The 11,034-nt window shown below is 41.8% G+C and overlaps 1 protein-coding gene across 2 annotated transcripts in view; it reads left to right on the plus strand.

Moving 5' to 3' along the window:
- Nucleotides 1-8,083, plus strand: part of ldlrad2 (low density lipoprotein receptor class A domain containing 2) — a 38,396-nt gene extending 30,313 nt beyond the window's left edge. For both annotated transcript variants that reach the window (XM_048254660.1, XM_048254658.1), the window contains one exon: nt 8,007-8,083. The gene's annotated coding sequence lies outside the window, so the exon portion shown is untranslated. The remainder of the gene's footprint in view (nt 1-8,006) is intronic.
- The last annotated feature ends 2,951 nt before the right edge of the window (nt 8,084-11,034 follow it).

Raw genomic sequence — 11,034 nt, forward strand, 5'->3', positions numbered from 1 at the left:
TGTACACAAAGACATGTATTCTGAACACCTGCATCAGTATAAAAACGCACTCTGTGTTGCAAAAACATCATACTATTACGGTGTTCATTTTAGGACATCCTCAGACTCAGGTGACTCAGAAAAACATCTGTCATTTTCAGACAAAACTGCCTCAGCTTCAGAAAAACTTCTGTCATCTTCAGACAAAACTGCCTCAGCGTAAGAAAAACCTCTGTCATCCTCAGATAAAACTGCTTCAAACCAAACTGCCTCAGAAAAAGTGGAGTCAGGTCTCAGAAAAAACGCTGTCAGAAAAAGTGGAGTCAGGTCTCAGAAAAAACGCTTGTCAGAAAAAGTGGAGTCAGGTCTCAGAAAATCAGGTCTCAGAAAAAACGCTGTCAGAAAAAACAGAGTCAGACGAAAAAGTCTCAAATGAAAAGTTATTGTGGGGACAGAAGAAGACGACGGATACAGAACGGTGAGTTTAATATTATGCTTAATACGTTATTCTGTCACTGGCAGGGGTAGGAATTTCACGGGACCCACGACGGCCGTGGTAGCCCCTTGCGTTGGCCGTGAAGCCCCTTTGAAAATCATAGGTTTACAGGCCACGGTGGCCTTGGTGCCCCTTCTTTCAATATTCTGCTTTGTGTCCTACTAATAGCGATTTTTATTTAGCCTGCGGCCTGTCAAAATAATCTTAGCATTCACAACGCAAAATTAATTTAGTCTTTTACGCAGTGGAGAAAGTGACATCGCAAGAAAGTCGTCCAAATTCACCCATTCTTCTCAGTTGAACTACTCGCGAAGTAGCCTATTCATCACACAGACAGCACAAGTGATGTCACATGAAAGAGCTTTTTCTCAGCTTTTAAACGATGTTAGCCGATAATTGCTGTGTTGAGCGGTTCATGAGAAAAGTAAATAATATAATTCAATTTAATCATACATTCTACTGAAGGTTTTGCGTCCATGATCTCCCTACCCATTCATCTCGGTGGAATACTTTACGAACCCTTCTTTTAACACATGACAAACCACATATCAGAATAAACAGCAGACCTTACCGAACATAAAGGTGTAAAGCAGTCCCCTGTACAGTTAGCCGTTCCAGAGTAATCCAGTTTTGAATTTGCAGTAAATTTCGACATGCATTGATGTCTCCAAATTTGGGCTTTAAGTTTTACAATGTGTTTAAATTGTTCCACATGATTTCATAACGGGCCAAATACAAAATAAATGTTACAAATATCGCCTAGATATTGGTAAATCAGAGGACAGCTGACTAAGAGTTTGTGAAAGTAGCCTGATCACAAAATGCTAAGCATGCATCTAGGCTATTTGAGTTTCTTAAAGATGAGCTGTGCTTAAATTTAAATTGTTCAATACATGATTTCATAGCAGGCCAAATATAAAATAAATGTTATATATAGCCTAGATATCTGTTTTTATTAGATGATCAGATGATTTACAGTTATATGTAATATGTCATGTTTTTGTAATGTTTCATACAATGATACAGGTCTACTGCAGTGAATAGACTAAATACAACTTTGATCATTTTTATAGCTACTACTGTATAGTTAACTTTGGCCTTGGTGCCCATGTGGCCTTTGTGCCCCCCACCAAATATGCCCAACTGAAGGCCAAGTGGCCTTGCCCCCAGAATGGTGAAATTCCAAGCCTGGTCACTGGCATGTTATATGTGGTGCTTGGTTAGATGTAGAAATTATAAGTAAAGGTAGAAAGTGATCCAATGGTATACACATTGTAGGAAATCCATGGATGTAACTTAGCTAACCTCACTTCACTAGTAACATTAGCAGCTGCTGTAAGGCACATACCGGAGTAAGCTACGTACTACATACAGCAAAATAATTTGTTTTTCGTAGGATTACGGTACATTCAATGAGCTAGGGAAAAGTGGGTTAAACATTTTTCCACCACGAAAAGTCCAGAACGACACCTGGACCATTATTTCTTACTTTTGCTAACCGTTTCCCAGTTGTACACTACCTACCAGTAAGAAACCTGCATCATTATCATCACATCATTATTCCCAAACCCCCATAAAGACAAATGTGCTATGTCATGATGTAATACCATATAATACCATTATGATAATACATGAAATAGCAGGTACCAACAACAAGGCACATTTCTCTAAATAAGTTAAGATAACATCTCATATCAAATGAATTCAACAACGCTGCAGTTATTGTCCCCTGGGGATTACATTTCAAGTACCTGTCTATCTTTATGTCTGTCTATTATTATTGTGCAATGACAATGACAACTGCTAACGTTTTATAATGGTATTATATGGTATTACATCATGGCATAGCACATTTGTCTTTATTTAATACTTAATACTTTTCTGAGACCTGACTCCACTTTTTCTGACAGCGTTTTTTCTGAGACCTGACTCCACTTTTTCTGACAGCGTTTTTTCTGAGACCTGACTCCTTAGAGATGTTTTTCTGAGGCAGATTGGTTTGAAGCAGTTTTATCTGAGGATGACAGAGGTTTTTCTTACGCTGAGGCAGTTTTGTCTGAAGATGACAGAAGTTTTTCTGAAGCTGAGGCAGTTTTGTCTGAAAATGACAGATGTTTTTCTGAGTCTGACACCTGAGTCCGGTTTTTCTGACGCTGAGGCAGTTTTGTCTGAAGATGACAGAGGTTTTTCTGACGCTGATGCAGTTTTGTCTGAAGATGACAGAGGTTTTTCTGACGCTGAGGCAGTTTTGTCTGAAGATGACCGATGTTTTTCTGAGTCTGAGGATGTCCTAAAATGAACACCGTATACTATGCAGATAATCAGTGAAGGACAAGGAAACACCAGGGCTCTCTTTTCTACTGTTAATGGTCTCCTTAAGCCACCTGATAACATCACCCACCAGGAACTCTCTGATGAACGCTGCTCCGCCTTCCTGAACTTTTTCAATACCAAAATTGAGGCAATCCACCAACAATTAGAATGTTCCATTACTCAGTTGAAACAATCATACTCACTGAGCACTCTGGGCTCACCTTCCATCAATGAACTCCGTGAATTCAGTCTCCCTGCTGAAAGTACCATCTGTGGCCTCATCAAAAAGTGCAATTCCTCCACCTGTCAGCTGGACCCTCTTCCAACAAGCCTGGTTAAGAGCTGCCTGCCATCTATTGCTCTGATGATTACGTCAATATTTCACACCTCTCTTCTCTCTGGCACTGTACCACCATCCTTTAAAACTGCTATTGTCAGACCAACACTGAAAAAACTTGGATTGGATTCTGACAACTTCAACAATTACAGGCCTATTTCCAACTTGCCTTTTCTCTCCAAAGTTCTTGAGAAGATAGTGGCAACTCAACTCCAGGATCACCTGAAGGACAATGACCTCTTCGAGCCATTCCAGTCTGGATTTCGTCCTATGCACAGTACTGAAACGGCCATAATTAAGATTACTAATGACCTCCTCTGTGCAGCTGATGATAGACTTACCTACTTACCCACCTACCTCACTGACCTCCTAGAAGTCTACACTCCTGCCCGCTCACTGAGATCCTCCTCAGCAGGCCTACTGCATGTCCCTAATGTGAACCTCAGCACCCAGGGAGAGAGGGCTTTCAGCTACATAGCCCCCAAGCTGTGGAATTCACTGCCAGACTACAAATCCCATAGGATTTCCGGTTCTGGTCGGCGTGCTCCGTATGTAACTACCTAAACTTCCAAACTTCCAAACTTATCTATCTTAAATCTCCTTGTTACCATCTACTTTCTACGGATTTACTGGCTACCGATTATATCTCGTGAACAAACTGTTGCATAAACTGTTGTTGCTCGAGGCTTTGGATTATCGGACTCTATAACCTTGATCGCCAAACTTTTCTGTCAAACGTTAACGTTAAACGTTAAGCCAGTATCAAGGGCTGCAAAAAATACCGGGCCAAGGAAACGCTATCTGGAAGAAGAAAGCATCAAATTCCTTCTAACGTCTCTCAAAACTAGTGACTCAATATAAAAGTGAGATCTTCTCAGATTACTTACCCGCTACCTGTGTTCGAGTTATCAAGGAACTGCACGATATCGCTGTTGCAAGCCAACTAGCAAACAAACGTTTAAAGCCTGTGGTGCAGGGTTTTTTTTTTGTCTTTCCTGGCAATTTTCTAGTTGGTAATAAACATTTAAACAATTATCCATTGTATTTGATGTTGTAAAGTATCACAAAAAAGAAATATAATAAGGAAAAGTAGGTGATATTTTAGCGGTTAGCAACAGGTTTGCGATCATTCTTATTTCTCCCACAATGCATTCCATGACGTCACATGAGGTACTCGTTTTGGGACGACAGAGGAAAGGCCACTTTGATACCATTGAGAGAGACGGCGATCAACTTAGTGAGAGTAGCAGCTAGTGAGAGAGTAACAGTGTCAGATATATAAGTAAATATAAAGATAGAGAAAGCCTAGATAGATAGATATATAGAGGTAGATAGAGATATATATAGATAGATAGATAGTGAGAGAGACAGAGATAGCATAGATAGATAGTAATGAGAGATAGCATAGCATCATAACATAGATAGCTGATGGAGAGAGGGAGAGAGTAGATATATAAATAAATAGATAACATGGTTTACTACTGTGTTTGTGCCAGGTGCAAGAACTCCAGCAAAACTGGACTTCCATTGCTTCCCCAAGGACAAAGGGATCTTCCGAAGCTAGGTGCAATTTGTCAAGGTTAGGTGGGCAGATTTTTCAGCTAGCGGCTAGCTCTGTCACCGCCTTCTTGAGAATATGCAGCGCGCATTTCAAGGAGGAGGATTACCACTCAGGGGATGTCAAGATGGTCTCACTTGGTTTAAAGAGTGAGAGGATGGCGAAGTTCATTCCTACCGCTGTGCCGTCTGTGCATGCAAACCTCTCTGACTGCCCTGTCCCGAGGTCCAGAGACACCGCCTGCCGCAGTTTAGATATTGTCACGGTAAGCATCATGCTAATGTTCAAAAGCTGCTTGCTGTTAGCTAGCTGTGTGTATTTTGCATACCGTGTTCCCTTTGACACAGCCTCCACTACAATCATGATCAGTCTGACATTAGAGGATATTTCGTGATTCACGAAAGTAAATGTCCATATCGTCATGAAAACATCATGGCTAGCGTTGGGATCAGTGATCATCAAGCAGCTTTCACAACTAAACAGTGTGTTTGCGTTTTGTGTTAGACTGCTACGGTTCTCTTTCACATATATTTGGCCATGACCGTGTCACCAGGGCTGTAGTGGAGGCTAACGCAAGTAAACACAGTTTACCCACCTCTGACATTTCAGAAACAGAGTTTATCCACTTCTCACTTCAGAGTTTAGCTACCTCCCAATACAGTAAATGCACTACCTCATAGAGTTTATGCACCACATGCACTCTAGACATTTATTACCACTAGTATTGATGTAAACATTTAACAGTAACCTTCAACATCATCAAATATGTTCTGAATGTCTTTCATGTATTTTTTAAAACATCGAGTAGCGCATATCAGGGTCCTCTGTACTGTAATCTTTTTTCTCTTGTATACCCTCTTCGCTGACCTTTTTTATATTTGTTTTCACAAGATGTTGACAGACGCCTCACAGCAGGAGACCATGGACAGTGTGAAACTGGGGATCAGCCCTTGCCCACCTCCACTTCTGATGCTGGGACACAGGTGTACCAGGCTGGCTTTAGTCTGTTGGTTTGTGATGTCATCATATTTGAGTGTTATACTGTATTGGTCATGTGTGGTCTAGGTCGGTGTATCTTTCTTTCTGTCCCTTTCATCTCATTTGGTGGTGGTTCCCTGCATGTTGCATGTTTTGTTTTGTCTTTGTGTGCTGTTGCTTTGTTTTATACTTTGAACAAAATCATTACTTTTTCTCGTCTTTGTAAGTGGTAATAATTGTCGCTGTACTGTACCCCATTCAAGGGGTGCTGCATGTCTGCTCCTCTGTCTGTGTGCTTGGATTTTCTTTTTTGTTGTTATTTGCATGAAATTTCTTGTATGTAATTCAAAATAATTTACCAATCATTTTACCTGTGCCTTGTCAACCTCTGTGTGCGGTGTTATCTGGGCTCACTGTGTGTCTGCTTGATGTGCTTTTGCATGTATCACTGCATGTATGCATGCATGAAATATCATGGGTTTGTGTGTGAGAAAGAGAACCATCAGCTGACCCTCAGGTAAGACCACAATATTGCACACGCTTTAAAACTAGCCCTTCATCAGTGTTCCTTGTATGTTTTGTGCCTAACCATTTTTTTATAGAGATTTGTTTACTTCCAACCTGTGTCTTTGTCCTTGTTCAGTAAATGTTTAAATGTTCAGTAACCATTACAAGCAATGCCAATAAACTGTTTTTTTTTTTTAATCAAAATTCAAGTGTTCTGTGTACTTTATAACATTTTAAGGGCAATGGAGCGATCACAACAGGATAAGCATAACAATTCTTTTTATTCATTTTCATCTAAACGAGGCCATTGAAAGCCCTGATAGGTCTGGTCACCACTTTGGAATTGTTGTCTGATGGTTGAAACCACACAAGAGGGTAGAGGCTTCCTTATACTCCTGCCTAAAACCCCATAAGCCCAGCGTATAGCCTGCCTGTACACAGTGTACCGGTATTGCATAGGGATAAGTAGGAAAGATTGTTCAGTTTAAAACTCTGTGAGTAGGTTGAAGACGTCATTTTAAGCCTGTGTCTTATGCATGTTTATTATGTATGCAACACATCTCCTCTCTCCTAAACTGTTGGTTCAAAGAACTCAGTGTAAAAAGATTGGTAAAGTAAACATAAACCATGAACATACTCGTGCGTGCTGGCTTGAAGGGGACCATGATCTTGCCTGAAGTGTGAGTATGCTATGTGTAGCACAAACGGATTCAGGCAGCATGCCTCAAATCCAGGACGCTATGTTAGGCACGTTATTTGCTGGCCGCGGGGTGAGCTCCGCGCCCTCCCTACAACACAAGCTCTCCACCACAGTTTCCATGGGACGACACCGCCCACACAGACACCAATTTGCTAAACACAGCGACACAGACACGCTTATTACTCTCTCCCGGTAAGCGGTACCCTGACGGTGTCAATGACCATGTCAATCACGGGGAAAACTAGCACTATAATCACACTGAAGACACGACCAGCCTACTCGGCGTCTGCTACGTTGGCAAACAACATTTTCACCGGAGAAAGAGTAGCCTGAAAGCTTAGAAATAAACACTAGGGGTTCACAGGTGGGTCAAGCTACATCTAGCATAGCTTCTATTTCTAGATCTTCTGACTAAGTTTAGGGTACTTATCTGAGCCAACGACATAATCACTGCCACTAGATATAAAGAAAACGTTGACTTTCACTCGACAGTAAAAAAAATTGTTATTGTAGGCCTACCCACTGCTATTCATAGACTAGCTCCAGCGCTCGTTGCTGCTAGCAACTCACCAGGACACTTCACCAACTGTGATTCTCCTCTGACCATGCATTAATTTCTCTTTGATGGCCATCAGCTCTCGGTATTTCCCCATTCGCCCTCTCACGTCTAACAGGTTCCAAATGATATGGGCCATCATAAATGTTAACTGTGGGTCTTGCCTAATCTTCCTCATCCCAGTTAGACGCCAGTGCTAGTAGTAGCTGCTATAAGGCTGAGGCTACTTCCACCAAAGATCTTTTTTTTTTTTAAGTATTGGCCTATTTTTTGGGCTTTTTGCCTTTATTTGTATAGGACAGTGAATAGTGAGACAGTAAGTAAGTGGGAGAGAGAGATGGGGTGGGACAGGGATATGACCGCAGGTCGGATTCCTTCTTATCTCTGCTTCCACCCATAAAAAATAGCTTCCACCACGTCTACCTCATATGACGTCATCGCCGAATAAATAAAAAATAACCGTTACTAACCAAAAACTACAAAAACTTTAACACCATTTTGGAGACATATCTAACTTTATATACATATCTTGAGTGCTTAATGTACCCATTAATTGAAAGTGTTGTTTAACCTGCACCACAGCCTTTAAAAGACAGTTGACACCGACGAGCCCTCGCTGCGACACGATGCCTCCCCTCAGCTGTGCACCAGGCTGCGACTCATGCGTCCTTCTCAGCGAAAAGATAGTGGAACTCGAAGCCAGAATAGCGACCCTCCATCAGATTGAGAAGGATGAACAGTTCCTCGACACCATTCTCTCCATAAGTAACGTTACCTCTCTTACACACACAAATGCCAGATGCCCTGATTTCACTCTGTCCTCCAATACTTTAACCATGCCATGCACTAATGCAACTTCTGTCCCTGTTGCCTCTCCCCGGCCTCTGCTGAGAACCAAGCCTGCTCTGCTGGCCAGCTCCACTCCACACCAGCCTGAGCCATGGCGTAGAAGCAAGCATCACAAGCACGGCAGACGGTCCGGACGGCACTCAGGCCCAGCCCAACCTATACGACTGGAAAATCGCTATGCCATTCTGACCGAGGATGAGGAGCCCCTCCTGCCCCGAGACAACCATCCTGGTCCCTCCTCAAAGTCGGCGCCCCCCCGACCCCCTCCTCCCCGGACCTCATCAACCTCCACCCTGGTCATCGGCAGTTCCATGGTTAGAGACCTCTGCATTCCCCCATCATGTAGCGGTCCCTCCAAGGTCTACTGCTTCCCTGGTGCCAAGGTCCTTGACATCCAGCAGAAACTCCCAAGCATCCTGGCCTGCCACACCAAGGTCAACAACATCATCGTACACGTGGGCACGAACGACATCAGAGATAAGCAGTCAGTAGCACTGCAGGAAAACTACAAAACTCATCACCACTCTGATGGGCACAGAAAAACGCTTTGTCATCTCTGGGCCTCTCCCTACCTACAGAAAAGGTGCTGAGAGATGGTCCAGACTGTTCGATCTCCACACCTGGCTCAAACGCTACTGCGCTTCCCTAAGCATCCCCTATGTCAACAACTGGGGCTTGTTCTGGGAGAGGCCCAGTATGCTGAAGCGTGATGGTCTCCACCCAAACCAACATGGAGCCAGGCTACTCTCTGACAACATAGCGTCCACACTGAGGCATTGACTCTCTATAGAAAATATTACAGATTCACGCCCCCCAGGTATTGATTCGAATGGCATTATACATGTGGATGGGTCTGAGAATGTTTTCTGCAGGGTAACATACAATACTACTACCATAGATCAAGCTGCGCCATGCAATAGCATGACTTATGCTTATAGTTCTATTCCAACGTTGATTTCCACCCAACGATAGTAAAAAAAGAAAAGACAAATTTAAAACTAGAAACCTAACAAATATTCTTTCCATACCTCAGCATATTCCTCAAAAGCCAGAGGCATTTTCAGCTAACATGGGTTTACTAAATATAGGTGCACTTACTACCAAAACCTTTGCAATCAATGATTTTATTAGTGAAAAAAAAAATGGATTTTCTGTTTCTTGTTGAAACCTGGCTGACTTCAGACAGCGAAGCTGTTCTTGTTGAGACTTGTCCCTCAAATTATAATTTCTTCCACTCAATTAGACAAGGCAAACGAGGTGGTGGAATTGCCTCCATTCTCTCAAACAAATATAGTTGCATTAGAGTCAACTTTGGCTAATTCTCCGCTTCCTTTGAGTATATTGCCCTCACTCTGAAGGCTGACCCAGCTGTACTTCTATTAACCTTATACCGCCCTCCTAAACTATGGACTGGCTTTCTCGACCAGTTTTCTGAACTTATGTCGCCATCATCACTAGCTATGATCGGATAATTGTAAATGGCGACTTCAATATTCATGTCAATAAGACAACTGATGCTAAAGCCAGTAAGTTCCTTAATGTGTTGGACAGTTTAGAGCTAAAGCAGCATGTTACAGGACCCACCCACAACCTTGGCAACACCCTCGATCTAGTCATTTCTAGAGGGATAGAAGTCACAGACTTATCAGTAAATGATATAAATATGTCTGATCATCATTGTGTATCTTTTAATATAGTACTACATACTCCAAAAATTCATCCCGAAATTGCAATCAAATCGCGACTCTTGGACATTAGAGCAGAACAGCAGTTCATAGCTCTTATAGACTCCATAAATTTAGATATTTTACATCATCCCATTGATCAAATGGTAGAGGCTCTCAATCGTGAATTAGGCACTCTGCTTGACAGAGTGGCACCCTTAAAGACTAAAAAAAGGCCCTGTAGCAAACTGACACCTTGGATGAACGAAAATATCCATGATCTAAAAAGATCATGTAGAAAAGCTGAGAGAACATGGAGAAAACAGGTTCAGGTTCACCGTGCCATTCTAAAAGAAAAAAAAGCAAATTATAATAGAGCTATTCGGAATGAGAGGAGGAACCACTTCTCTAAGGTAATTGCCGAAAACAGTGGAAACTCTAGGGTGTTGTTCTCTACCATTGATAGGCTATTGCAACAAACACCTTTTGATACACTCAGTCAGGCATCCTCTCTAAGATGCGAAGAATTTGCAGACTTCTTCAAAAACAAAGTAATTTCTATAAGGGAGGCTATTGGTAACACAAGTAATATGTTTGATAGTACACCCAAAACAGCCCCCAAAATTAAGGTCCTTTAGCACTATTACTCAATCTGAGCTTGGTAAAATTATAACTCAAACCGGCTCCTCAACATGTGTTTTAGATCCAATCCCTACTACATTCCTCAAAAAAGTATATGATAGCTTAGCTCCCTTTTTTCTCAAGGTAATAAATACCTCATTAGAAACAGGTATATTTCCAACTGCTTTTAAAACCGCTGTTGTGAAACCTTTACTTAAAAAGTCAAATCTTGACCATACCAATCTGAGCAACTACAGGCCTATATCAAATCTATCGCTTTTGAGCAAAGTACTTGAAAAAAAGTTGTTTGTAATCAGTTAAATACCTTCCTCAACGAAAACAGTATCCTTGAAAAATTCCAATCAGGTTTTAGATCAAATCACAGCACAGAAACGGCTCTAGTAAAAATAGTCAATGATCTCAGACTAGCTACTGACTCAAACAAAGTCTCAATCCTTATTCTTCTGGATTTGAGT

This window comes from Alosa alosa, chromosome 10 (assembly GCF_017589495.1).
Source record: "Alosa alosa isolate M-15738 ecotype Scorff River chromosome 10, AALO_Geno_1.1, whole genome shotgun sequence".
Lineage (NCBI taxonomy): Eukaryota > Metazoa > Chordata > Actinopteri > Clupeiformes > Clupeidae > Alosa > Alosa alosa.